General features: G+C 51.7%; 3 long non-coding RNA genes across 3 annotated transcripts; 2 read left to right on the top strand and 1 right to left on the bottom strand.

The window, feature by feature from the left end:
* The first annotated feature begins 1298 nt into the window (after nt 1-1298).
* LOC144335577 (uncharacterized) lies at nt 1299-25294 on the top strand. Its single transcript, XR_013406501.1, has 3 exons — nt 1299-1347; nt 24184-24307; nt 24539-25294. It is a non-coding gene; the product is annotated as an uncharacterized LOC144335577 (long non-coding RNA).
* On the top strand, nt 14528-19679 carry LOC144335590 (uncharacterized). The gene is made up of 2 exons (XR_013406515.1): nt 14528-14583; nt 17205-19679. It is a non-coding gene; the product is annotated as an uncharacterized LOC144335590 (long non-coding RNA).
* LOC144335581 (uncharacterized) lies at nt 18004-23078 on the bottom strand. Its single transcript, XR_013406506.1, has 2 exons — nt 22849-23078; nt 18004-19501 (listed from the first exon to the last, which is right to left on the bottom strand). It is a non-coding gene; the product is annotated as an uncharacterized LOC144335581 (long non-coding RNA).
* Nucleotides 25295-27237: the final 1943 nt, after the last annotated feature.

Below are 27237 nucleotides of genomic sequence, written 5' to 3'. Positions count from 1 at the left end.
GGTTCAAGCAATTCTCCTGCCTCAGTCTCCTGAGTAGCCGGGATTACAGGCGCCCACCACCATGTTGACTAGTTTTTGTATTTTTAGTAGAGACAGGGTTTCGCCATGTTGGCCAGGCTGGTCTCAAACTCCTGACCTCAGGTGATCCACCCGCCTCTGCCTCCCAACGTGCTGGGATTACAAGCGTGAGCCACCGTGCCCGGCCTCACACCTACTTTTCTAAACCTGCAAATGACACTGTAGGTTGCTTAAGGGCCCGTGTACATAGTAAAAGTATGAAAACATGCATAGGAAGTGCGCTGGTTTCAAGTCAATGGTCTCCTCTGATGAGGGAGGAAGGAGGATGGGCACTTCAGTTCTGTTGCCAAAATTCAATTTTTTGATTGAAAGAGACCTGAAGAGAATATAGTGAAACACTAACATGTGTTCAAACTTAGTGGTGGGTTAGTGGCTGAGATATTAATCTGTACTTTTCTGTATATTTGAAATCTTTTACAACTTTAATTTGAAACTTTAAGAAGGACAAATAAATATAATCTGATCTCACCTTAGGCATAGAATTTTTTTTTTTTTTTTTTTTTTTTTGAGACAGAGTCTCGCTCTGTCTCCCAGGCTGGAGTGCAGTGGCGTGATCTCGGCTTACCGCAACCTCCACGCTTCAGTCACCCAAGTAGCTGGGACTACAGGCATGTGCCACCATGCCTGGCTTTTTTTTTTTTTTTTTTTTTTTTTTTTTTTTTTTGAGAAGGAGTCTCGCTCTGTCGCCCAGGCTGGAGTGCAGTGGCCGGATCTCAGCTCACTGCAAGCTCCGCCTCCTGGGTTCACGCCATTCTCCTGCCTCAGCCTCCCGAGCAGGTGGGACTACAGGCGCCCGCCACCGCGCCCGGCTAATTTTTTTTTGTATTTTTAGTAGAGACAGGGTTTCACTATGGTCTCGATCTCCTGACCCCGTGATCCGCCCACCTCAGCCTCCCAAAGTGCTGGGATTACAGGCTTGAGCCACCGCGCCCGGCCAATGCCCGGCTAATTTTTGTATTTTTAGTAGAGATGAGGCTTCACCATGTTGGTCAGGCTGGTCTCAAACTCTTGACCTTGTGATCTGCCCGCCTCGGCCTCCCAAAGTGCTGGGATTACAGGCGTGAACCACCGCACCCGGCCAGGCATAGAATATTTTTAAATGATCAAGTAAAATGTAACTTTCCCTCCCCACAACACACTTGGTAATCCCTAAGACCGCCCCCCCGCCCCACCCCCCACTTTCTGCTCTGGTAGTTCAGGAATGTAGGTGCTCAGTTGACCAAGGGTCGGGAGTTCTGAGGAAGCGGACAGAAGCTGAGCAGTTATTCAGTAAGTATTGACTCTACCTTTGGGGTATCAGGTATGTGGGGGGCCCAGGGAATTGAGACCCAACCCTGATTCAAGAGGAGCCTGAGAGCGGTGAGACCTTTCATGGATAACCTGGCCTCAGGGATGGCTGTGATGGGCCGAGGGAGGAGGAGGGAACTGCCCCTCTCTAGCTCCCATGTCCCCAGCCTGCGGTCTCTGGGTGGACGGAGGCCCCTCCTCTCCATCGCTCACTGCTCTTCCCTATCCCTTCGCAGCTTGACTCTCCAATGCACTGCGGATGGCCTTGGACCCCTCTGGCCGAGTTTTGAGGGGCTCAGCTCACCCCTCTGAATGTGTGTGTGTTCTCCCCTGGGCCCCATCTCTGGTTCCTCCCAGTCACCCTTTCCCCCACATCCACTGATGAGGCCCCAAGCTCAGAAAGTTTAGGAGACCTGCCAGGGTCACCCTTCTGGGCTGGGCATGGCAGGGGGAGGGTTGTGGGAGGGCAGCCGTGTACCAAGTCCAGTGAGGTTATTTCACCCCAACAAACAAGTCCTGCTGGTTTGCCATTTGGAGAGAGTTTGGCCCCAATTCCCATGGGCTGGTTAAATGGTAACTTGTCTTCAGTTTTTTGTGGAAATGTGACAGGGCACAGGCCACCAGCTAGGCCAGAAAAGCCGTGCGAGGCCCAGCTAGCTCTGGGCATTGGACTGCAAGCCACGCTTTGCTTTGCCCCTTCCCTTCCCTTACCTTACCTTCCCCTTCCTTCCCTTCTTCTCCTCTCTTCTCTTTCGAGACAGAGTCTCACTCTGTCACCTAGGCTGGAGTGCAGTGGCACGATCTTGGCTCACCACAACTTCTGCCTCACAGGTTCAAGCGATTCTCCTGCCTCAGCCTCCCGAGTAGCTGGGATTATAGGCACCCGCCACCACGCCCAGCTAATTTTGTAGTTTTAGTAGAAACAGGGATTTTCTGTGTTGGCCAGGCTGGTCTCAAACTCCTGACCTCAAGTGATCCACCTGCCTCTGCCTCCCAAAGTGTTGAGATTATAGGCATGAGCCACCGCGCCTGGCTCTTTTCTTTCTTTCTTTTTCTTTTCTTTCTTCCTTTTCTTCCCCAAGGTCTCACCCTGTTGCTGAGGCTGGAGTACAATGGCATGATTATGGCTCACTATAACCTTGAACTCCCAGGCTCAAGTGATCCTCCAGCCTCAGCCTCAGCCTCCCAAGTACTAGAATTACCAGGACTATAGACACATGCCATGCCTGGCTAATTTTTTTTTTTTTTTTGAGACTGGGTCTGGCTATGCTGCCCAGGCTAAGCAATACTTATTTTCCTTATTTTTTATTCTAAAAAGATTCCAGAATCTTCCCCTTTCACATGTCTTCCTAGCCAGATGAGTAAGAGCAAGGAGTGGTGATGTTAATAACAGAGTGACACAGCCATTGAGGCAGATTTCTTAATCAAGAGCAGCTGTGCCCATTTTATAGGAGGAACAACTGACACAGAGAGGAGTGAGGTCACTATGAGTCACTGGCCTTTCTGGCCTAATTCAGACTTGGCTCAATATGGCTGAGCCAAAGAGACAGAGCTGGCTGGGGGTGGGGATGGAAAGAAACTCTGGTTCTTCAAAGAGAGTTGTCTGTCCTTGAGTTGACAACTCCAAAGAGAGTTGACCATCTCAAGTGTGAGATGGGGATAGGGGCCCACTCCTTCCCTTTATTCAGTGCCTGCCTGATTAGAGCTGGACATATAGGATCTCGTCTGCTCCCACAACCACCATCTAAAATAGGCACAGCAGGTTTTACTTGCCCTGTGTTACAGACAAGGAAACAGAGTCAGCAAGATTAGGAGCCTTGTCCAGTTCCACAGCTGGTCAGGCCCAGGGAGACCAGGCCTCTGGACACCAGCTCAAGATGCAGGCTGCGATTTTCAAGCTTATACCAGGCCTGACTCTGTTTCCAGCAAAAGAACCCCAGGACACAATGTTTCTGAGCTGAGTGTTACATAGATCAAGGGCTAAGGACTTGGGAGGACCTTTCCTGAAATTAACAGCTGCTTCGAGAGTGAGGCTTCCGACCAACCCTTTCTTTATTTCATCTGGGGCTGGTTTGGCAGACGTCCACCCCCCAGCCCACAATCCCAGGTGGACACAGGGAGTTCTCTCCAGCTTTTGGAGGCCCTGGGGAGGAGGAAGCCTCGCTCCCCCACTCCTGGACAGTGTGTGTGAGCCCTCAGGCACCCAGGGTGGGCAATGCTTCCCAGGCAGAGAGGGTATGCAATGCAAGTGAGGTGTTCATTAGACAGACCCGGGGCACTCCAAGCCCCATAGAGTGACTCACTTTCTCTCTTGGTACCCCCCAAATGACCCTACCTTCCTCAGCAGGTCTTGTGAAGGTGCAGTGACACAATGTGTGTGAAAAAGGCTTGAGCAGGGCCTGGTGCACAGTAGGTGCTCAACAGCTCCCCTCCCCAGCCCCCAGCCACGGCTTCCTGTGCCCCTGTGCTATGATTTCAGCCGCAGAGGAGCGGGAGACCCCAGGATTTCCCCAGGAGGGAGTCTGGCATCCTCGCCATCGTGGTTGGCCCCTGTGCTAACCCGTCGAGGCCACTCAGCTCTGTGCTGGGGTGGGAGATTCTTCACTGAGGAATCTGCAGAGGTCAGGGGGAAGCAGGAGCCAGGGCCACAGGGAAGGCCGGCCAAGGACAGCTGCCCACAGCAGGCCACAGCTGGGGCCCTCTCCACACTGCAGGCTGGCTTGTTTTTCATGCAAAACCATGTTATGTAAATCAGTGCTGGGTTGAGCACACTCAAGTCAGAGTCAAGAACTGGGTCCTCCACCCCCCATTCAGGGTGTCTGAAGGCCTAGGCCAGCATGCTCATTATTCAACCACAGCAGGTGGCCAAGCCAGCTGGGCTCTTCCCCAAATGCTTTCAGGGAGGGACCCTAGGCCTAAGACCTGGGGTCCACAGCCCTGAGGGGAGGGGGCAGAGGATGCAGCCTAGCAAAGCCCAGTACCTGGTGAGTAGGGAGGGGTCCTCCCAGATGGTTCCAACCTTTGACCCAAATTCCTCCGTCTTGGAGGCAAAGGGAAAGGATGTGGCTGATCCACCCAGAGCCAAGGCCAGCCACCAGCCTTTCATGGAGCCAGGCAGCTTCGAGAAGCCACTGAGGCTCCTTGTGCTCCTCGTGTGGGCACAAAGTGTGGACTCCTGGAGGGGGTCCTTGGACCTCTATCTCAGCAGGGACATTCCTCCTCCCCTCACCTTCCAGACCTCCTGCTCCAGATGCCTGGCTTCTCCAGGGCACCCCGATGGGTGGCTCTGCCACCCCAGGACACTGGACTGGGGCCACCCTTTCAGAACCGGTTTGAAGCCAAACAATGGCACATCGCAGCCCAGCTGAGCCAGAGGCCTCAGCAGGGTGATCACAAGTGAGGCTGTGGCCAAGAGGGGCATAGGTGCCAGGGACTCAGAGGCAGGCAAGGCGCGAGTGCCAGCAAGCCCCTACTGCCTAGCATGGCGGCCCCATGGCTTCCTCTCTTCCCCATGACCTGACCGCAGCTTTGAGGACAGCACTTGCCCTCCCCTCCCAAGCAGCAGGCCCCTTCCCTGGCCCAGAGGTGAAGCAGGGTGACTTCCCCAGGGAGAGGAAGCAGAATGATGGCCTGCAGCCTTCCTGCCGCAGGAGGGGCACTTCAGGTCAGAATGGCCGTCTCAACCTCATGGAAGCCTCCCTCTGGATTGATAAATGACCGCTGTTGTGGCAGGAGGTCCACCTTCCCATAAAGGGAGCCAAGAGCCCAGAGGGGTCCCTGGGGCCCAGGGAGGGCGGGACACAGGCGTCTGGGTGGAAGTTGGACAAAGTCTGGCGGAATGGGGCATGAGGGCACAGGAAGACCCTGGCTGGGACACTGAGTGGGGACAATCCCCAGCAATTCCCTTGGAGATAAAGAGCCTGTGGCAGGTCCCAGACCCTGACAGGAGACAGACAAGAGGGGACAAGCTGGTGGTGGCGGTGAGCTGGCTAGGCAGAAAGCTCTGTGGACACCTGAGGCCTCCTCCTGGAATTGCCCCAAGCCGTGTGGCTAAGGCCTAGGGAGACCCTCACCATGTGGGGTGGGGGCCCCTAGCCAAAGTTGGGAAAGGGCGGGGCCTGCAGAGAGCCTCCTGAGGACCGCAGCAGAGAGGAAGCCCTTGAGGCCTTTCTGAGCTCCCCGCTGCCTGGCTTCCCTCCTGCCCAGCACACCGTGGGTGGACTCCAACCTACGGCTTCACTGATCTCAGAAGGCCCCACCCTCTCCCTCCTTGTGCTTCTGACTGTTTATTTCCTGCAGAGGAGTCGGCGTTACTGCCACTGAGAACAGAGATGGCTCACCGAGAGGGCCTGCCCGCAGGGCACAGGGGACCCTTGCCTGTACCCCCCGCACCCTAGCTCCATCCTAATCCTGGGATATAAGCTTGGGCCTGTGTCACAGCTGCTTCCTGGGCCTCCAAATCCTCATCCTTGAGCTGAGGGTGTGAGACCAGAAAATCCAAGCCAGCCCCAAATGTCTCCCCATCCCATGACTCTCTTCCCCAAATAACACGTCTCCCCAAATACCTCTCCTTCCCAGTGAGAGGAGGTGCAGTCCGGGGTGGGCAGAGGAGGTTTTTGGATAACTGTGCCTTCTCCTCCCCGAATCCCAGCCTCTCCTTCTGGATCCCACACCCAGGGACCCGGCAGTCATGGGGCTCAGGGTGCTCCCCAGCCTTTACAGTTTACCCATCCCTGCACAGTAGCTATGATTTCATTTCCTCCTCACTGCAAGGTAAAGATCGTTAGTTCTCTTTTATAGGTGAGGAGACTTAGTCTCAGACAGACCCTGAATCTTGCTCAAAGTCACCTGGCCAGTCAGGGGCAGGACTGGGTTTCGAACCCAGGGGCAGGCTCTCTCTGCACCCCCCGCATCGGTGCAGAGCCCTGGGTCGCCCTCCTCCAATGTCGTTGTGGTGTGAACAGCCAGGCGCTTTCATTCAGGGCCTGACTCTGCAGCCGCCAGAGCCTGGTGATGTCAGCGTTGCCATGGAAACCCTTCCCCGGGCGTCAGGCAGGACCAGCCTCCCCAGCGCAGTTTCCCTTTGTGTGGACTTTGCAATGCGTTGCCAAGGCAGTGGGGCCTGCTGGGCGGGTTGGCATGGGGTGGGGAAGGCAGACAAAAACCCACACTGCATCCCAGCAACTGGCAGCTCACAACAGGGCCCACGGTGCTTGTGGGAGGGAGGGGCCGCAGGCTGGTGGCCTAAGGCGTGAGCGTCAGTGGGCGGTGGGGGGGGCCCACACCCCTGCTCAGGACCCCAGTCTGGCAACAGCCTTTTGGCGTCTTTAGTGCTCTTTTGGGGTCCTGCTGCACCTGGGCCTGGGTGTTGTGAAAAAGGCAGACCTGCTGGGCTGGGGTGGAGAGGAGTCAGTAGTGTAAACAAATCCCCAAGGCAATTTGGATATGCCACCAATTCCGAGGATACCTTCGGGGAAGAATGACATTTACTGAGCACCTAGCTATGCCAGGCAGTCCCTTCTGCCTATTTTCTTTCTTTCTTTCTTTTTTCTTTTTTTTTTTTTTTAGACAGAGTCTCACTCTGTTCCCCAGGTTGGAGTGCAGAGGTGCAATCTTAGCTCACTGCAACCACCTCCTGGGTTCAAGCAATTCTCCTACCTCAGCCTCCTGAGTAGCTGGGACTACAGGCGCCTGCCACCACGCCCGGCTAATTTTTGTATTTTCAGTAGAGATGGGGTTTCACCATGTTATCCAGACTGGTCTCTAACTCCTGACCTCAAATGATCCGCCTGCCTCAGCCTCCCAAAGTGCTGGGATTACAGGCATGAGCCACCACGCTCAGTCCCCTTCTGCTTATTTTCTCTTGCATTATAATCCTCACAGCAACCCTGAGTGGCAGAAGGGGACAGAAGAAAAAATTTTTGTGTGGTTTTTTAAAAAAATCCTCTTTTCCAGAGGAAGACGCTGAAACTCAGAGAGGTTAAATCTCTGCTTGCCCACGGTCACTTGGCTTAGACGTGGCGGAGTCCGGATTCTAACGCTGTAGCCTCCTTGCCATCCAAGCTGGGCCTGCGGCCTGGCAGTGTTCGCTTCCTCCTACTGCTGGTTTTCCAGGAAGAATCCTAAAGTACCTTTGGAGAGTGGGCCAGCTCTGTCCGAAGCCTCCCACAAGCTCCCGGATCTAAGAGGGGATTGAGCCAAGTGAGAATCTCCAAGCCCAGGCCCCTCCCCGCATTGGCTGCCTGCAGAGGCTTAGAAAGCCTGCCCAACCTAGTAAGGAAAACCAGTGCCCTGGCCAGAGTCTCTGCTGTCCTCCAGCCACCTCGGCCCTCCAGTCACACCCTCCTCTGTCCTGCAGGCTGCCCCGGCCTCCGTACTCCTTGAAAGGGCTCCTGAAGCCTCTGCTTCCTCCCCCCCGCCCAGGGATAGGTGGCCTCTGACCCAGTCCATGGAGATGCCCCCTTCTTGGAATTTTCCAGGAAGAGAAATTCAGTGACCTTTGCTGGCGATGTTGCAGAGCCTCCATTTACAACCGACAGCCTTCCTGTGTCCACCCTCCACACTTCTACTTTCTCTGAAACCTGGTTCCTTAAGAACTCTTCCTTTTCTTTCTTTCTTTCCTTTCTTTCTTTCTTTCTTTCCTTCTTTCTTTCTTTCTTTCTCTATTTCTCTCTTTCTTTCTCTCTCTTTCTCTTCTTTCCTTCTTTCTTTATCTTTCTTTTTCTTCTTTCTCTCTTTCTTTCTTTTTCTTTTTATTCCTTTCTTTTTTCTTTCTCTTTCTCTCTCTCTTTCTTCTTTCCTTTTTTTCTTTATCTTTCTTTTTCTTCTTTCTCTCTTTCTTTCTTTCTCTCTCTCTCTCTCTCTCTCTCTTTCTTCTTTCTTTTCTTTTCTTTTTTTTTTTTGAGATGGAGTCTTGCTCTGTCGCCCAGGCTGGAGTGCAGTGGCACGATCTCTGCTCACTGCAACTTCTGCCTCCCAGGTTCAAGTGATTCTCCTGCCTCGGCCTCCCTGGTAGTTGGAGTTACAGGCGTGCACCACCACACCCAGATAATTTTTGTATTTTTAGTAGCGATGGGGTTTCACCATGTTGGCCAGGCTGGTCTCAAATTCCTGACCTCAGGTGATCTGCCCACCTCAGCCTCCCAATGTGCTGGGATTACAGGTGTGAGCCACTGTGCCCAGCCTCTCTCTTTCTTAACAACCTCTCTGAGGGATCAAGGGGAAGGAACCCTGCCCTTCAGCCCCGGGGCCCTATTTTGCCTGCTGACTCTGAAGCTGAGACTCTGCCTGATGCCACAGCCCCAGGATCCAGGCCCCTCCCTCTCCACCTGCATCTCCTTTATTTCTCATTTATTTATTCATTTTTTTTTTTTGAGACAGGGTCTTGTTCAGTCATTTGGGCTGGAGTGCTGTGGCACCATCACAGCTCATTGCAGCCTCAACCTCCTGTGCTCAAGCAATCCTCCTGCCTCAGCCTCCCAAGCAGCTGGGACCATAAGCGCCCATCACCAGGTCCAGCTAATTTGTAAATTTTTTTTGTAGAGAGAGGGTCTCCCTCTGTTGTCCAGGCTGGTCTCCAACCCTTAGGCTTGAGTGATCCTCCTGCCTTGCTCTCCCAGAGTGTTGGGGTTGCAGGCACCATGCCTAGCTGTGAATCTCCCTTATTAAAGGCCAGCAAACACTAGTGACCTCCATTGAGAGCTGGTGAGAACTGACCTCATACCAGGGATGCCAGGAATGGTTGGATGGTGAATGGTGTTGGGGTTCAGCTTGTGCTGGGCACAGCTAAAGCCAGCCAGGGTTCCAGTCCCAATCATGACCGGCCCTGCCTGTCCCTTCATTAAACCAGTATTTCCTGAAGTCTGTGCTATGTATTAGGAAGCATTTTTTTAAAGTCCCCAAATAAGCCAATGATGGAGAATTAATAAAAGCCAAACAACTGAATAACTGTGACCCCTGTGTCCCCATCATAGAAGAATACAACCTAGTCATAGTTCATATTTGACTTTGGGATGAAGAGGAGGCATACTCCCGAATGCTGACAATGGTCATCCCTAGCTGGTGGCATTTTGGGTGACTTTTATATACATTTGCCGTGCTTTCCAAACTTTCTTTGCTGTAAGATGAAATTTTTATAAGCAGAGGAGCCCCAGCAAGCCTGAGTATTTGTTGAGAGCCTCTTAAGGAAAGCTCGTCGTCTACAACCTCTGGGTCTGGAGGATGGGGCAGAGATCAGCTGGTCCATGCCTTCTCCTCCCTACAGGGGCACACCCAGACCAGTTGATAAGTTCCCCGGCCCCACTTGTGCAGGCTGGGTGAGGCTACCTGGGTGGAGAGCCCGGGCCCAGGCAGCTCCTGGAGACTCTGACCCCAGCCAGAGTTCATAACAACCAAAGGACCAGAAGGCAATGAATGGGCAACATCCAAGATGGGCCTTATAACCTCCTCCCTGGCCCAGCCAGGCTGGGAAGCAGAGGAGAAGAGATGGGGGTGGTGGTTGTCTCAAGGAGAGGGACACCAGTGTGGAGCCATAATGCCTCTTGCACAGGCCGTTGGGGGAATTAAATGTGATGGCTGGCCCACAGGCCACAGAGGAGGAGGCACTCAGTCAACATTGCTGGGCACGTGGATAAATGCACAAGTTGGCCGTGCTCCCTTATGGGGCTGGAAATCCTCTCCACACTGCCGAGTTGTAAAATATCCTCTCCTTTATGATCTCGGTGGGAAGCACTCCCTGCTCCTGAATTCTCCCACACAGGCTGCAGCAGGATGCCCATGGCTGAGGCAGCCAGAGCCACTCTTGATATCTGGCTCCTGAAGGTCTCTCAGTGCCCTGGGGCCCAGGCAGCCCCTGTTGGAACTGCCACGTCCAGTCCTACCAGAGCCCAAGCTGTGGCCACAGAAATGAAAAGGGTGATAGCTTTGTGGGAAACTCAAACATTAAAAAGAATAAAAAATAAAAAACCTGTGAAGGCCAAAAGAAGTCCACCTGTGGGCTGCAATCTCTGTTCTAAATTTTAGCATTGATCTTACTAAAACAACACCTTTGCATTTTTATCGAGGCCTTTCTGGGGAATGATTTCCTCCAAAGAGAGAGACCCCAGTGGTGGGAATCTCAGGCCCTTTGGCCGTGCCCAGGTGGCACTAAGCATCTGTGTGTCCTGTGCTGACTGGCCAGCCGTGCTCCCCAGAATCCATCCGCAGGCACCAGTGGATTTGAGATTTTGGCAACAGCCCAAGGCATTGAGGTTTTGCCAGAAAATAAGGTAGAGGCCTCTCTGGAAGCAGAGGGTGTCAGCTATGCCCTGTGTTTGCAGAGATCATGTGCTGCAAGGCTGTGGGTTTGGGATTCTGGGGCAGGTGGAGTCCCAGAAACATCCCCTCCCCAGGCTAAGCAGATTAAGGTTTCCACCTGTTCTTCCCTTCAATAATCCCTGCATTTGATTCTCCAACCAAACAGGAACCAGGCCAGGGAGAGATGATCATGATTTCCATTTTGCAAATGAAGAAACTGAGGCTCAGCAAGTGACTTACCCGAGGTTGTATGGAGACTAAGTTCAAGCCCTAAGAATGAGGACCGTTTTATAGCAGATCTCCCAAAGGCCACAGGTATCTTATGATATTCTCCCCCAGGAGACTTTGTGGCTCTTGTGGCTAATGAAATTTCTTTCTCTTTGTAAATTTTATTTCTCAATCATTACGCAAACTTCATGTTAATATCTATTACAAGAACCCCCAAAGACCAAAAGATAATCCATAACCCATGAATGTCATTATATTGTATTTTCACATTCTACCCTCCAATCATCGTTCAGAGGAAAATCCTTTTCTTTGCCTCTGAGATGCACAGTTTTCAAATTTCTAAACTACAAATGTGCATTTGTTTGTTTTGAGACAGGGTCTCACTCCGTAGCCCAGGCTGGAGTTCAATGGCACCACCATGGTTCACTGAAGCCTCAACCCTCTGCGTTGAAGCGATCCTCCCACTCAGCCTCCCGAGTAGCTGGGACTACAGGCACGCACCACCATGTCTGGCATTTAAAAAACCTGTTTTTGGCCGGGCGCGGTGGCTCAAGCCTGTAATCCCAGCACTTTGGGAGGCCGAGACGGGCGGATCACGAGGTCAGGAGATCGAGACCATCCTGGCTAACACGGTGAAACCCCGTCTCTACTAAAAATACAAAAAACTAGCCGGGCGAGGTGGCGGGCGCCTGTAGTCCCAGCTACTCAGGAGGCTGAGGCAGGAGAATGGCGCAAACCCGGGAGGCGGAGCTTGCAGTGAGCTGAGATCCGGCCACTGCACTCCAGCCCGGGCTACAGAGCAAGACTCCGTCTCAAAAAAAAAAAATAAATAAAAAATAAAAAAAAATAAAAAAATAAAAAACCTGTTTTTGCGGGGAAGAGACGGGGGTCTCACTATGTTGCCCAGCTGATCTCAGACTCCTGGATTCAAGTGATCCTCCAACCCAGGCCTCCCAAATTGCTGGGATTACAAGCATGAGCCACTGCACCCAGCACAAACATGTCTCATAGTTGATGTATACACACAATGTGCCTGCAAATGTGTGTGCATTTTCTTTCCACCAAAAAAAAACCTGTCTTTGTAAATCAATTATGTGTCATATAATTAAGGAAATAGGATAGGTCATTTTGTGGAGAAGTAAGAAAATCATCAATATGATTTGCTTCCCACTTCATTCACTTCCCTTTATATCCCCTGGCACTGGCCAAGGTTTTAAAATAAAGACAATTCAGTATTTCCTAATCCCTGGCCAGCTGGCCACCTGGCCACCCCCACACCAGGCACTTGGGCACTGGAGCTAACTTTAATATAAATCAAAACAGCAAGAGGGTGTGTATAAGCCTCTGCTCTAGAAATTCCAAGGGGAAATGGGAAGGAGAGAAACTAATGTTTAATGAGCATCTGCTATGTGCCAGCCTTGTGTGGTGGCATTGGAGGAGTGAGGAGGGCTTCTGTCTCCAGATTGTAAAGGAGAGGATGTTTCACAATTCTGAAGTCGGAGGGAGAAACGTTTCCAACTGAATTAAGACAGAAGAGCCCTGGCCCTTGGTAATTAATCAAAGTAAGGTTTTCTTTTTTCTTTTTTTTCTTTTTTGAGACGGAGTCTCGCTCTGTCCCCCAGGCTGGAGTGCAGTGGTGCGATCTCGGTTCACTGCAAGCTCCGCCTCCCGGGTTCACGCCATTCTCCTGCCTCAGCCTCCCGGTAGCTGGGACTACAGGCGCCCGCCACCACACCCGGCTAATTTTTTTGTATCCTTAGTAGAGATGGGGTTTCACAGTGTTAGTCAGGACGGTCTCAATCTCCTGACCTCATGATCCGCCCGCCTTGGCCTCCCAAAGTGCTGGGATTACAGGCATGAGCCACCATGCCCGGCCCAAAGTAAGGTTTTCTTTTCAAAAAGTGTCTTTAAACTATCTCTTGTAAAGCTGGTGATTTTCAGATGTGCCCTGTTCCCGTAGGCACCAGCTTCGCCTCACAGCGCCTGGGTCTGAGATGGTGCCCCTCAAATTGTGCTGAGTCAGAATCACCTGGTGGGCTTGTTAAGCTGCGGCTGGCAGGCCCCACCCCCAGAATCACCTGGTGGGCTTGTTAAGCTGCGGCTGGCGGGCCCACCCCTAGAGATTCTGATTCAGCAGGCCTAAGGCGGGGCCTGAGATTCCGCATTTCTAACAAGCTCCCAGTGATGCCGACGCCACTGGTGCAGTTTCGGATCACCCGAGGAGCTTTTGAAAAAAGGCTGGTGCCCAGCTCCCACCCCCAGGATCTGATTTCGTTGGCCTGGGTGCAGCCTGGCGTGAGGCGTGCCATGGCTCCACAGGTGATTCTTACGTGCTGCCCAGCCTAAGGGCCACTGGGTTTACCAAAAGAAGCCAGTAGACATGATGAGCGTTTCCTGAGCCTCTGAGATTCCTTGGATTTCAGGGACAACCTCCTCAGTCTTCCCAGATCAAGGCCTGCCAGGCAGAGAGTCTCTGAGGGATGGAGGGAAGCTGTCCTATGCGAGCCGTACTTCCACCCCTGTGTCTTCCATACCAAGTCAACTGTTTGCTAACGCTAGCGGGGAAAACCGTGTGAACTGATTACTAAGATTTCTGGCTTCTCTGGCCAAGCTTCTGGACCACATGGCTGTTGCCAGTGCTCCCTTAGATGGCACACACTTGCCAGCTTGCCACAGTCCCCATCACCCCCTCGTGTGTTACCCTCCTTGGCCTGAGACTCACTGATTTGAGCTACCTGGCACCACTGATTGTCCATCTTCCTGTTTGTGGTTGGGTGTGAATGGACAGGTGCTTTAGGAATGGGAACTCAGATCAGTACTTTCAAAGAAAGACAGGAGACACGGGGAAAGGACCCTGTGGGTGCTTTGAGGATGATGGTGAGCTCAGGCCCTGCTCTTAGCCTAGAAGTGGTGGGGGATGTTAGACTGAAACCCAAGAGACCTGTAATCTCACCCCAGTTGTGTCGCTAATTTGCAGAGTGACTTTAGGTCACTAACACCATCTCTCTATGCCTCAGTTTCCTCATCTGCAAAGTGATTGAGGGTAAGACATGCTGAGCATCCGTGTCCTTCCTATTCTAGGAGTTGGAGAGAAAAGAGTCCAAGTCTTATAACTAAGAGTTGGGAGGAGGGGGACCCTGAAGCCTAGGGAGGGAGACAGCTGGGCCCCAGGATGTGGGCTGGGAAGGAGGCACGGCTCGTATCCAGTTTAACCGCAGGCCCGTGCCATCCCCAGCTCCTCAAAGCTGGACTCTGCTCCCTGCATCCATGTGTGCAGGTGAAGCCTAATTCTTATACCGACTCTGATGCGAGGTGCTGTGGGTCGTGGCTGAACCCTGGACTCTGGAGCCAATGGGGCCCAGTCCTGTGGCTCTGCCACTTCCTGGCTGTGTGGTCTCAGGCAGGTTACCAACCCCCCTGGAGTCTCAACATCTCACATGTAGCATGGGCTAGTAATGGGTTGCTGTGGGAATCAAATGAGCTGCACCTGGAAAGCATTTAGCTCTGTGTGTGGCAGATGCTCAGGGGTCACAATCACCAGCATTAAGAGGAGGCACTCAAGTTGTACCTGGGGCCTCGTTTATGCCCCAAAAATCTCAGCCCCAACCCCAAGATGTGTCTCTCTCTCTCTCTCTCTCTCTTTTTTTTTTTTTTTTTTGAGACAGAGTCTGGCTCTGTTGCCCAGGCTGAAGTGCAGTGGCATGATCTCACTGTAACCTCCACCTTCTGGGTTCACAGAATTCTCCTGTCTCAGCCTCCCAAGTAGCTGGGATTACAGGTGTGTGCCACCACTCCTGGCTAATTTTTGTATTTTTAGTGGAGACAGGGTTTCAACATGTTGGCCAGGCTGGTCTCGAACTTCTGACCTCAGGTGATCCACCAGCCTCGCCCTCCCAAAGTGGTAGGATTACAGGCGTGAGCCACTGCACCCAGCCCCAAGATGTGTGTCTTGATAATAGGGATCCCACTGCCCTCCTTAATTCCTATGATTGAGCCCAGCTTCCCCGAAATGGGGGTCTGGCCCAGCCCAAGTTCACCGAATGGCTGTCAGACTCCCTACAGACCTGAGCTCTTGCAATCAGGTCTCCCTCTGCCCCTGCCCTAGTTTCCTCTGCCACCTGCCATACTCAGGTGCCCTGAAGCATCCTGGACATGGAGTCAGACAGTATAATCTCCCCTAGCTGTGTGACCTTGGGCAGGTTACTTAATCTCTCTGTGCTTTTGTAAAAGGGGAATAATAACTTCCACTAGATCCTAAGCTCCTCGAGGGAAGGGATGGCGTTTGCTTTATCCACCAGTGTATACCCAGCATCTAGTCCAGTGCCTGGCACATAGTAGGTACTCCAAAAGTATTTGTTGGATCAATGAATGGGTGACCTAAGGACTAAATTGAATAATATATGTGAAGCACAGTGCCAGGCACACAGTAGCCCCTAAATTAATGTTTCTTGGAACTGAACCTATCTGACTCCCTGAAAGTCTGTATTTTCCTTTGTGCTTTCTTGTGGCCTACATGTTGGGATACATTCCAGGAACTTGGACCATGGATCATTAAGACCTTGGTCATCACACTTGGCCCCTACCAATACCTCTCAATTTCAGCAACAGAGCCATCCCCAGGGCCTGCTCCACAACCCTGGCCCACCTTATCTATCCTAACGAACTCAACAACCACATGTGTGTGTATCCATCCATCCATCCATCCATCCATCCATCCATCCATCCATCCATCCGTCCATTCACTCATTCATTCATTCAACACATTTTAAGGAGTGTCTACTATCTCAATACTTCCTCCCCAGGCTCCCCCACAAACTATGGATTCCTACACATCATGGGTTACTGGATAGTTCCACCTGGGCCTGCCATGATGTTGTAAAAGGCCAAACCAGACCCTCCTTTTCTCATACTCACGTTTCCTCCAGGGCTCTCTAAGCTGATGGTGCCACTGCCAGCCTGGTCACCCAAAAGGGGAGCCCAAGAGTTACCCATGATACCCCCAGATGGGCACCCAGGCCTGACTATTTATTTCCTATGTTCTTCTCAGATATTATCCCTCCCAAATTTTCTGCCCCATTAGCCTGGGGATCTCCAAGCTTTTTTCCTGAGTTTCTCTCTCCTCACTGCTCTATCCCCCTTTCTCTCTCCCTCCTATCTATCCTCTCAATGCTGCTCCCAGGAGGCTTCATTTCCTGGCCCCACCTTCAAGCCTCCCAATTGCTTTCTGTCCAACCTGTTGGCCTGTCCTGAAGCCTCCCACAGTCTGGGGGCCCTGTGACCTGCTTAGCCTCATCTCCTGCTCTGTCTCGTATGTCATAAAGAGTCCCCTGACCAGTATCATTCTGTGTCACCTCCAGGGCTTACTCCTTCTGCCTGGAATGCCTTTCTTTCCTCAGTTCACCCCTTTGTTTGGCCAACCCTTACTCACCTTTCAAAGCCAGTTCAATGTCACCTGCTCCGAGAAAACTTTTCAGACCGCACCCAGCCTAGATTATAGACTCTTCAGCTCTGCTCCCATCTGACCCATGCCTGACTCCATCGTTGTAGTTACCACATTATTTCATAATTATCTGCTTATGTGTCTGGCTTTTGCAGGCTTATTCATTGTTCTACCCCTCTGTGCACAGTGCGAGTAACCCCCTTTGCAGATACTGTTGCTCGGTAACAAATCACCCCATAATTTAGTGGCTTAAAAGTGCTATTTAATTTTGCTCATGGTTTTGTGGGTCTAGAATTTGGGAAGGTCTTAGCCAGGCAGTTCTCACTTGAGTCCTGCCATGGGCTGGAGTTACCCAAAGTCTCAAGGGGGTGCATGAAAATGGGCTTGGGTTCTACCAGGGCTGCATTGGATGCTGGCGATTGGCTGGGATTTTGCCAGGCTTTCCACTGAGGTGTTACATGTGGCCTCTCGAGTACAGTAGTCTCAGGGTAGTCAGACTTCCCCTGGAACCGGTGTGCCAAGAAAACCAGAAGGAAGATGCATAGGCTTATCTAATCTAACCTTGAAAGTCAAGCAGTATCGCTTCCATCACATTCTATGTGTTACAAGTGAGTGGCTAAGGTTAGCCCAGATTCAAGAAGAGGGGACAGAAGCCCTGCCTTTCAATGGGAAGAGTGTTGAAAAAATTTGCAGACATGCTTTAAAACCACCAGAACCCTCAACACATGTTTGTTGCATGGATGGTTGAAGAGATGGATGCCAAATCGCTTTCCATCTATCCCTATCCTGCCCCATGAATACCTAGTTTTCTTTTCTCTTCTTTTCTTTTTTTTTTTTTGAGACAGAGTTTCGCTCTATTGCCCAGGCTGGAGTGCAGTGGCGCCTTCTTGGCTCACTGCAATCTCCACCTCCCAGGCTCAAGACGAGGTCTCATTATATTGCCTAGGCTGGTCTGGAACTCCTGGGCTCAAGCAATTCTCCCACCTTGGCCTACCAAATTGCTGCGATTACAGATGTGAGCCACTGCACCCAGCTAGTACTTAGTTCTTTTCTTCCTGCCTCTTTCTCCTGCACCACTGTGACACCAGCACATTTGAGGGTAGGCAGAGTGGCCTGGTGGTAGAAGAACACAGGCTAGCAACCTATAGCTTCTGCCTTCATGTGCCTGCTGCCAGCTGGTGTGAGATGCTTAGACAAGTCCCTCTCCTGTCCTAGGCTTCAGTTTCCCTACCCAGAGAACAAAGTGCTGGGCCAGATATTCTCTAACATCCTCCCCACCTCCCACCTTCTACTCTAACTTTAGGCATCTCCATAATTCCTGCTTGCTTTTCTGAAAAGGCAGCTGGAAGCACAGGCCAGCTCCATTCTGCAAAGCTGCCCTCCCCGCGTCATGTCTTTGGGAGTTAGCATCTTAATGACAAGCACACACAGTACATTCTGGTGTGAGAAACTCAAATACTACGGAAGTATGCAGAGTAAAACGTGAAATTCCCCCACGACCTTCCTTTACGCCCTGCCTCCCTCCAAAGGTGGCTGCCTCCACAGTTCAGCGATTGCCCCGGCAGCCTTTTATACACCTACTGTCCGGCAACTTGAAGCTTTCTCAGAAGGAGAAAGCTTTGCTTGGGGTATGTGGTTCGTTTTCTCTTTTAACACATAAAATCATACTGTCCATATTTCTGCAACTTTCTCTTTTTCATGTAATTATGTGTCTAGGACATCTTTCCACCACATACCCAGGCTTTTTTTTTTTTTCTTTTTTTTTTTGAGATAGAGTCTCACTCTGTCCCCCAGGCTGGAGTGCAGGGTCACAATCGCAGCTCACTGCAACCTCTGCCTCCCGGGTTCAAGTGATTCTCCTGCCTCAGCTTCCAGAATAGCTGCGATTACAGGCGTCCGCCACCATGCCCGGCTAATTTTTGTATTTTTAGTAGAGACGGGGTTTTGCCATATTGGCCAGGCTGGTCTCGAACTCCTGAGCTCAGGTGATCTGCCTGCCTCGGCCTCCCGACGTGCTGGGATTACAGGCGTGAGCCACCGCGCCCAGCCTTTTTAAAAAGATGCTCTATAATTTGAGATGGTATGGATGCTGCAAAGTTCATGTGACCATTCTCCACATTGTCAAATATTTTGGTAACTTCCAGTTTTAATTATTTTACACAGTCTTGCAAAGGGCATCCTCAGGCCGTGTTCAGCACTCCCCGGAATTGCAGGGCTGGGGGACACTCCATTCTTGCGTCCTAGAGAGCCTCTTTCAAGCAAGCTCTTTCAAGCAAGCAAGGAGTGCAAATCCTCCTGCCTGCAGATTGCGGGCTGTGTGGCCTGGGCCAACTCACTGGAGCTCTCTGAGAACCTCTGTGACGAGCCGAGCTAACAATAGCCCTGCTTAGCAGCCCCGCGGCGACTGACATGGTGAGGCCGGCAGGCCCGCCCCAGCCCGCCCTCCCTCCACGGTTCGGGCAGGGGGGCAGGGGGTGCAGGGGCAGCAGGGCCCGGCTGGCTCGCTGCGGCCGCTTATCAGAGCCGGCTCTGGCGCCGGTTACGTAACCGGGCGGCTAATGCTGTTTTACTTGTCGATGGAACCCAAATTAAAAGAGGAAATTATTGTCCTGATGCTCAACTCGCCTAATCCCCATCTGTCTCTCCTCTGGTCCCCCGCGCTGCTGAGAGCTCGCATCTAAAGGTCTTGAACGCGTTCCAGATTTCTAATTTCGTTTGCTTATGCAACCAAAAATATTATGGCCGCGTTTCCTGGGGGTGATGAAGTCTATATTCTGGGCTACAGGCACACTAAAAACGGCAGCGCCAGGGCCCAGCGTCGCTCGCGCGTGCACCACGCGCCGGCTTTTTTTGGTTCCTCCGAGGCGCGGGCAGCTCTGCCGCCGCGGGGGCCGCAGGAGGTGGGGGCTGGACCCGCCCGGAGCTCGGGAGGGTCCGGGATGGCCCCGGGGAGCTCAGGCCCCAGAGCCGGGAGGCAGGGGCTGAGCGAACAAAGGCCGGCGTGGGGCGTCCGGAGACGCGGGGGCAGTTCTGGTCGCAGCTGCCTGGGTGACCTCTTGGAACCTCAGCCTCCTCCTTGTTTTTGATTCGACTCCGATCCCTGTGTGCTGAATCGAGGCTGTAGTGAGCTGTGATCGCACCACTGCATTCCAGCCTGGGTGGCAAAGGGAAGATCTTGGAGAGAGAGAGAGAGAGAGAGAGAGAGAGAGAGAGAGAGAGAGAGAGAAATGAGGGAGACATTAACCACCCTGGAATATTGTGTAGATAATTTTTTAAAAAACAGGGTAGATCAAGATGTATTAACATGTATCAGATTGTTAACTTTCTTTCAGAAATAAAGTCATAGCAAAATAGAAAAATACAGAATATGGTTCAACTTGAGTTTTTTAAAATCCATGGGGTGGGGAGAAGCAAAACAGACTTCAGTGTTTTTACCCCACTTCTGTATTGTCTGAATCATCTGAAGAGACACCGTTCATGTATTTCTTGCATAATTTTAAGTATCTGATTTTAATGATATGAGGAACGGGGGAGCAGGGGCCTTCCTGATCCTATAATTCTCTGGAAGCAGTGGTCAGATCAGGAGTGAGACTGGCTGCAAGGTTTCTCCCCCAACCCCCGACCCCTGGCTGGGGCTTCAGGACGTCTGACCACAGTGTTCTGAGGGCCTCTGACCATCAGGAGGCCACTGGAAGTCTTACGGCTGAGGGAGGCATGGGTACCCAGCCTGGGAGGCCCGAGGCGGGCCCTTGCTGAGGGCAGAGCAAGGGCCCTGGAGTCAGAACCCTGGCTTCTAGTCCCTAGAGCATTGGCTCAAATGGCAGATTCTCCCTTGTTCCTGCGGCCACTCTGGGTCTTGAGACCGGTGGCATCCTCTGCCCTGACAGCCAGGCCAGGGCCAGGGCGAGGAGGAGCCAATGGACCTGGCCGGCTCCGAGGCTGCGGGGCTGGGTCTGAGGCCTCACCTCAGCCAGTTCTGGAGACGTGCCCCTTAACTTGGCTTCTCTGAGTGAGGCCAGGCTCCCTGTGGGCCCCAGACGCAGAGAGCCAGAATATGTTTCCCAAGCCACGAGGTACCCCCCACCCCTGAGATGGGCCCAGCCTGTGTGCGTGGCACTCATCAACCAGATGCTTGGAAACATCCGCACGGTTGCTGGAGAAGCAGCAAAGAGGCCGCTTGAATACAGGGAGCCATCTCCCACAGCACACCAGACTTCTGCAGGTGGACGCCGAGGAGCATGGATTCCGACAAGGCGTGATACCTTCAAATCAGGTTCTAATAGCCAAGAATTGCAGGAACCCGTGATGAACTAACTTAAGCAGGTTTCTTTACTTTGGGACTTCTCAGGACCTTACCTACGCTTGGGTACATGATGACTCTCCATGAAGGTGTAATGAGTGCAACTGTTACTAGAAAGCCACGGACTCAGGAGCCCTTTTCTTCCAGAGCATCTCACAGGGCTACAGGGCTCCAGAACACTGAGCCAGTGAAGGCGGGGAAAAGGCACGGAGGGTGCAGGACTATTGCAGATAGAGTTTGGGAAAACTTAAGAGGAGGATAAGGCCTGGCACAGTGGCTCACACCTGTAATCCCAGCACTTTGGGAGGCCGAGGTGGGAGGATCGCGAGGTCAGAAGTTCAAGACCAGCATGGCCAAGATGGTGAAACCCCGTCTCTACTAAAAATACAAAAATTAGCCGGATGTGGTGGGGGGCACCTGTAATCCTAGCTACTCGGGAGGTTGAGGCAGGAGAATCACTTGAACCCGGGAGGCAGAGGTGGCAGTGAGCGGAGATTGCACCACTGCAGTCTAGCCTGGGAGACAGAGCAAGACTCCATCTCGAAAAAAAAAAGAAAAAAAGAAAAAAAAAAGATAAGGATGAGTAAGCACTGTCCTGCATCACTCAACAAGGGGGATACGTCCTGAGAAATGCATCCTCAGGCAATTTCATCATTGTATGAACATCATAGAGTGCACTTACGCAAACCCAGATGGTGGTATGGCCTACCACACACCCAGGCTACTGCGCCTAGGCTACACCCTCAGAGAGCTTGTTACTCTACTGAATACTATAGGCAATTGTGGCACAAAATAGTATTTGTGTATCTAAACATATCCATACATAGAAAAGGTAGAGTAAAAACACAGTATTATAATCTTATGAGGCGGGGCCCAGTGGCTCATGACTGTAATGCCAGCACTTTGGGAGGCTGAGGCAGGTGGATCACTTGAGGTCAGGAGTTCAAGACCAGCCTGGATAACATGGTGAAACCCCGTCTCTACTAAAAATACAAAAAAAAAAAAAAAAAAAAAAAAAAGCTGGGCATGGTTGCGGGTGCCTGTAATCCCAGCTACTCAGAAGGCTGAGGCAGGAGAATTGCTTGAACCTGGGAGGCAGAGGTTGCAGTAAGCCGAGGTTGTGCCCGGCACTCCAGCCTGGGCAACAAGAGCAAGATTCTGTTTCAATAATAATAATAATAAAGAAGAAGAAGAAGAAGAATCATCGTATGGGCCCACTGCTTTAGCTGCAGTCTGTAGTTGACTGAAGCGTTACGTGGTGAGATTGGTTTAAAAATCACTCCTGTCAATAGAATGCAGGTGGGTGGGTGGGAGGAAGCCCAACTGAGCAGGTGTGGGACTAACATTCATCTCTTTTCTCAGAGTTTGACGCCTGGGCTCATGCACATCCGTGCACCTACCGAGGCACATACCCAAAGGTACACACACACAAAGCTCACATACAAGCATGTGCTCACATGAAACACACACAAACACACAGGGAAGAACATACATCTCCTCATGGGCACTCTCGCATACAGCAAAGCACACACCCATGCACACCCCCAGGGGTGTGCCCACGCAGACCCACCTGCCCAGGCAAACCCATACAAAACTCACGGAAACACAGATGGAGGCACGCACATCCGCACACATGAGCCGGAGCACGCACAGACATGCACGCAGCACACTACACAGGGACACTCGCGTACACGCACTGGGGTGTGCGTGCGGAAGACAGGTGCAGGCGCATGCTCAGAGCACACACCTGCATCCACACACTACGCCCTCACAAGCACAGCGTGTCTAAGGCCACAACAGCTTCCCTGCCTCTTTGTGGAAGTGGGGCCAGTGGGGGTGGGAGTGACACTGTGTTTTAGAGGGAAGCTGAAGGACTCCCAAGCACGTTGAGTAAAGCAGTTCACAGAAGGCATATGTCCTTTGAGTATTTTTATCTTTAGCACTCATATGTCTAGCAGAGTCTGGGTGGCTCCATATTGCTACCAGGAAGGAGGACAAGTGGCTGGATTTGAAAGCAGATGGCCCCTGGGTGCAGAGGAAGGACACCCCTTGCTCCCTCCCCCGCCACACCACGGCGTTTCCTACCCCAACATATGGGGTCCCCCAAAGGCCTGTGCAGGCCACCTGCTTCCCACCAGGAAAACAGCTGGCAGAGCAGACTCCCCAGCCCCTACCTGGGTGCCTGAAGAGAGGTTCCGACAGCCCGCAGCCCCTAACCTACCCCCTGTCTTGGGAGCTCAGATCTCCAGAGCACTTTGGGCCAGGACCATCGGTCTTGGGTCTGGGCTGTGACCCACTGTGGGGGGCTCTCTGCAACTCCCTCGAATGTGTACATGGGTGGTGTTTTCCACTATCCCTGAGCTGGCAGGAGGTCTGGGCATGTGCCTTGGCCCTCTGTTTTGCTCAAGGACAAGCTGATGGATTTCCAAAGCTATTTAATCCCTGGGTTCTGACGCACCCGGTTCACCACCAAGCGGGATCTAGTGCCCACAATCTGATGTCAGAGGGCGGGAGTGGCCTTGGCCAGGCTTTGGCATGACTCCATCCCCCTGCCCACATGGCAGCGTGGTGGAGCCAGCAGGGAGCAAGAGGCGCCCAGAGCCTTCGCCTCTTGAATCACAACCATTTGTTAGGCCTGCAAACATCAGCATGGCCTAGAAAATGAGGTAAAACAATAACAAGGAAAAATAATCAGGTGCTATTAAGTGAAAAGAGCAGATAAGCAAAACATTATAATCGTGTTTATTTGAGAACAGTAATATTTAGGCAGAGGGAAAAAACTGGAAAAACCAACAGGGACTATCTTTAGAAATTTACCATTCAACAAATATTTACGGAGTACCTGCTGTTAGTCAGACTGTTTTAGGTCCTGGGAATATAGTAGTGAAGAGACAAAACCCTTTAAGAAGCTTATATTCTAGAGAGTTAACAGGCAATAAACAAAATATACAAGTTCAATATATAGTCAACTGCCCAGGCTCAGTGGCTCAGACCTGTAATCCCAGCACTTTGAGAGGCCGAGATGGGCAGATTGCTTGAGTCCAGGAGTTGGAGACCAGCCTGGGCAACATGATGAAATGCCATTTCTACTAAAAATACAAAAACTAGCCGGGTATGGTGGCTCATGCTTGTAGTCCCAGCTACTTGGGGGGCTGAGGTGAGACAGTTACTTGATCCTGGGAGCTCAAGGCTGCCGTGAGCTGAGATGGAGCCACTGCACTCCAGCCTGGGTGACAGAGTGAGACCTTGTCTCAAAAAAAAAAAAAGTAAGTTAAATCGTGTAAATGGTGTTAAGTACAATGGGAAAAGGCTGGTGGGTTTGGGAATTGTGGGTTGGGGACTGTAATTTTTAATAGATTCAATTTTTTAAGATCAGTTCCAGTTTTACAGAAAAATTAAGAAGACAATATAGAGTGTTACCCCCAAACCCTCCCTCTTGCTGCACCCAGTTTCTCCCGTCAGTGACAACTTACATTAGTATGGTACATTTGTTGCAATGAATGAACCAATATTGATACATTATTATTATTATTATTATCATTATTATTATTATTAGAGACAGAGTCTTGCTCTGTCACCCAGACTGGAGTGTGGTGGTGCGGTAATGGCTCACTGCAGCCTCGACCTCCTGGGCTCAAGCCATCCTCCTTCCTCAGCCTCCAGAGTAGCTGGGACCACAGGTATGCACCACCACATCTGGCTAATTTTTGTCTTTTTTGTAGAGATAGGGTTTTGCACGTTGCCCAGCCTGGCCTAGAATTCCTGGGCTCAAGCAATCCTCTCGCCTTGGCCTCCCAGAGTGCTGGGATTATAGACATGAGCCACTGCACCAGGCCTTGATACACTATTCACCAAACTCTATAGTTTATTTAGATTTTCTGGGTTTACCTAATGTCCTTTTTCTGTTCCAGGATCCCATCCAGGATCTCACATTCTATGTCATTGCCTTGCCTCCTGAGGCTCCTCTTGGCTGTGACCATTTCTCGGACTTTATTTTTGATGACCCTGACAGTTTTGGGAAGTCCTGGTTTGGTGTCTTGGAGGATGCTGCTATATTGGAATTTGTGTCGCATTTTTCTCATGTTTAGACAGGGATTATGGATTTTTGGGCGTCTGATCACATAGCCGAGGTGCCATTTTCCTCATGTATCCTATCAGAGGTCCTATGAACTGGAGTCACGTAGATGCTGACTTTATCGCAGGTATCTGTCGGGTTTCCGCACCGCAGAATGACCCCCTTTCTCCCTTTCCACACTGTACTCTTTGGAAGGAAGTCACTGTGTGCAGCCACACGTAAGGCCTGGGATGTATGCTTTCAGCCCCAACTCATTTAGGGTGAAATAGCGACATAAATTGGCCAGGCGCGATGGCTCATGCCTGTAATCCCAGCACTTTGGGAGGCCGAGGCGAGCGGATCTCCTGAGGTCAAGAGATGGAGACTCTCCTGGCCAACATGGTGAAACCTCGTCTCTACTAAAAATACAAAAATTAGCTGGGCGTGGTGGCGCACGCCTGTAGTCCCAGCTACTTGGGAGACTGAGGCAGAAGAATCGCTTGAACCCGGGAGATGGAGGTTGCAGTGAGCTGAGATCACACCAATGCGCTCCAGCCTGGGCAACAGAGTGAGACTCCATCTCAAAAAAAAAAAAAAAAAAAATCGACATAAATTATTTGAAATTCTTCTGCATGGGTTTTTTCTGTGTATCTTCTTCCCCATTTATTAATTAATCCAATCGCTTATTTATAATGGACTCATGGATATTTATTTATTATAACCCACTTGGGTTATAATACTACTTCATTTTGCTGCCCAATTGTTCCAGGGTTTGGCTGTTGGGAGCTCTTTCAGTCGGCTCCTTCATCCCTTTGTTACCCCCATTCCCAGCACCAATGCGGTTCTTTTCTTTTTGAGCCCTGCCTTACTCTCTGGCACTACACGATGCTCCAGGTTCATCTTGTGCATTTTCTGTCCCAGTCCTGGAATCAGCCATCTCTCCCAGGAGCCCCAGATCCTTTCATTGAAGAAGGGTATTAGAAAACCAAGGTACTAGGTGTGATCTTTTTGTTGTTATTGTTTTGAGACAGAGTTTTTCTCTTGTCGCCCAGGCTGGAGTCCAATGGTGCGATCTCAGCTGGGTGTGATCTCAGCTCTCTGCAATTTCAGCCTCCGGGGTTCAAGTGATTCTCCTACCTCAGCCTCCTGAGTAACTGGGATTATAGGCACCTGCCCCCACGCCCGGCTAATTTTTTTGCATTTTGTATTTTTAGTAGAGACAGGGTTTTGCCATGTTGGCCAGGCTGGTCTCGAACTCCTGACATCAGGTGATCTGCCCACCTTGGCCTCCCAAAGTGCCGGGATTACAAGCGTGAGCCACTGTACCCAGCCTGATCTTTACTTTTTAACATGGTGGTTAGTGAAGGCTCCTCTGAGAAGATGACACGTGAATTAAGATGTAAAGAAGTTGAGGGGCAAACCATGGGAGCTTTAAGCAGGGGACTTCAGGAAGAGGAGATACCCCTTGCTCCCTCCCCTGCCACCCCACAGCCTTCCCTCCCACAACATACTGGGTCCCCCAGAGGCCTGCCCAGGCCACCTGCTTCCCACCAGAAAAATAGCCAGCAGGGCAGCAGGTGCAAAGGCCCCGGGGCCGACATGTGCATTGCGTAGTCAAGGAACACAGGCCAGTGAGGCTGGAGCCAAATGGGCCGTGGAAAGAGATGGTGTTGGAGAGGTGGGGCAGGAGCAGATGATAGAGGGGCCGCCCGACAGAACTGCAGCGTTTCCTTAGACTGCAGGGGAAGCAGACAAGTGACACCATCAACTCACTTTTTAACAAAACCACTCTGGCTACCATGCTGGGGATAGCATGAAGGGGCAAGGGCCGATGCTATTTTAAGAATCCAGTGAGTGATGATATTGGCTTGGATTGGATGGTAGCAATGGAGGTTGGGTGAGGGGCTGTTTCTGAAGGCAGAGCCAACAACATTTTCTGACAGATTGGATGCTGGGTGAGAGAGAGAGAGGGATGGTGCTAAGGTTGTGCCTGATCATCTGGAAGGAGGCAGTTGTGATTAGTCACACTGGGGGAAGACTGGAGGAGCTCACATGTTGGACACATTAAGTTTGAGACTCCCATCATCCATCCAAACAGAGATGCTGAGTTTGTGTTTAAGTCTGGAGTTCAGGGGAGAGGGTGGCTGGAGGGATGACATGAGAACGGGCTCCCAGCCCAGCCCACCAGGTGGTCTCTAGGCAACGGATTTATACCCGTTGGCTTAGGCTGAATCCCACACAGGACCTGGACCAAGGAGCCAGCCCATAACCACACGGGGAGGGAGGCAGCTTTGAAAAAACCTGGCCCCAAGTCCCGGCAGGTGGAGCAGATGCTACATGCGGCTCTTGGTCAGCTTCCCAAGGACCCCCCGCCTTGCTCTGCATGGGGGTGCACTGCAAGCACCCAGGGCTTAGGGCGTGGAGAGGCCCCAGGATGAGGACTGGGCTTTCTCTCCATCTGAGCTGCTCCCCAGGGCAGAACTTGGGGGCCACATCTACTTTTTCCTCAGCTCCCAGCCTCTGGCTCCTTGCCACAGTCATCAGAACTGCTGAGTG

The sequence above is a fragment of the Macaca mulatta genome, chromosome 16, assembly GCF_049350105.2.
Source record: "Macaca mulatta isolate MMU2019108-1 chromosome 16, T2T-MMU8v2.0, whole genome shotgun sequence".
In the NCBI taxonomy this organism is placed as follows: Eukaryota; Metazoa; Chordata; class Mammalia; order Primates; family Cercopithecidae; genus Macaca; species Macaca mulatta.
This window is presented reverse-complemented; position numbering and strand designations above follow the sequence as displayed.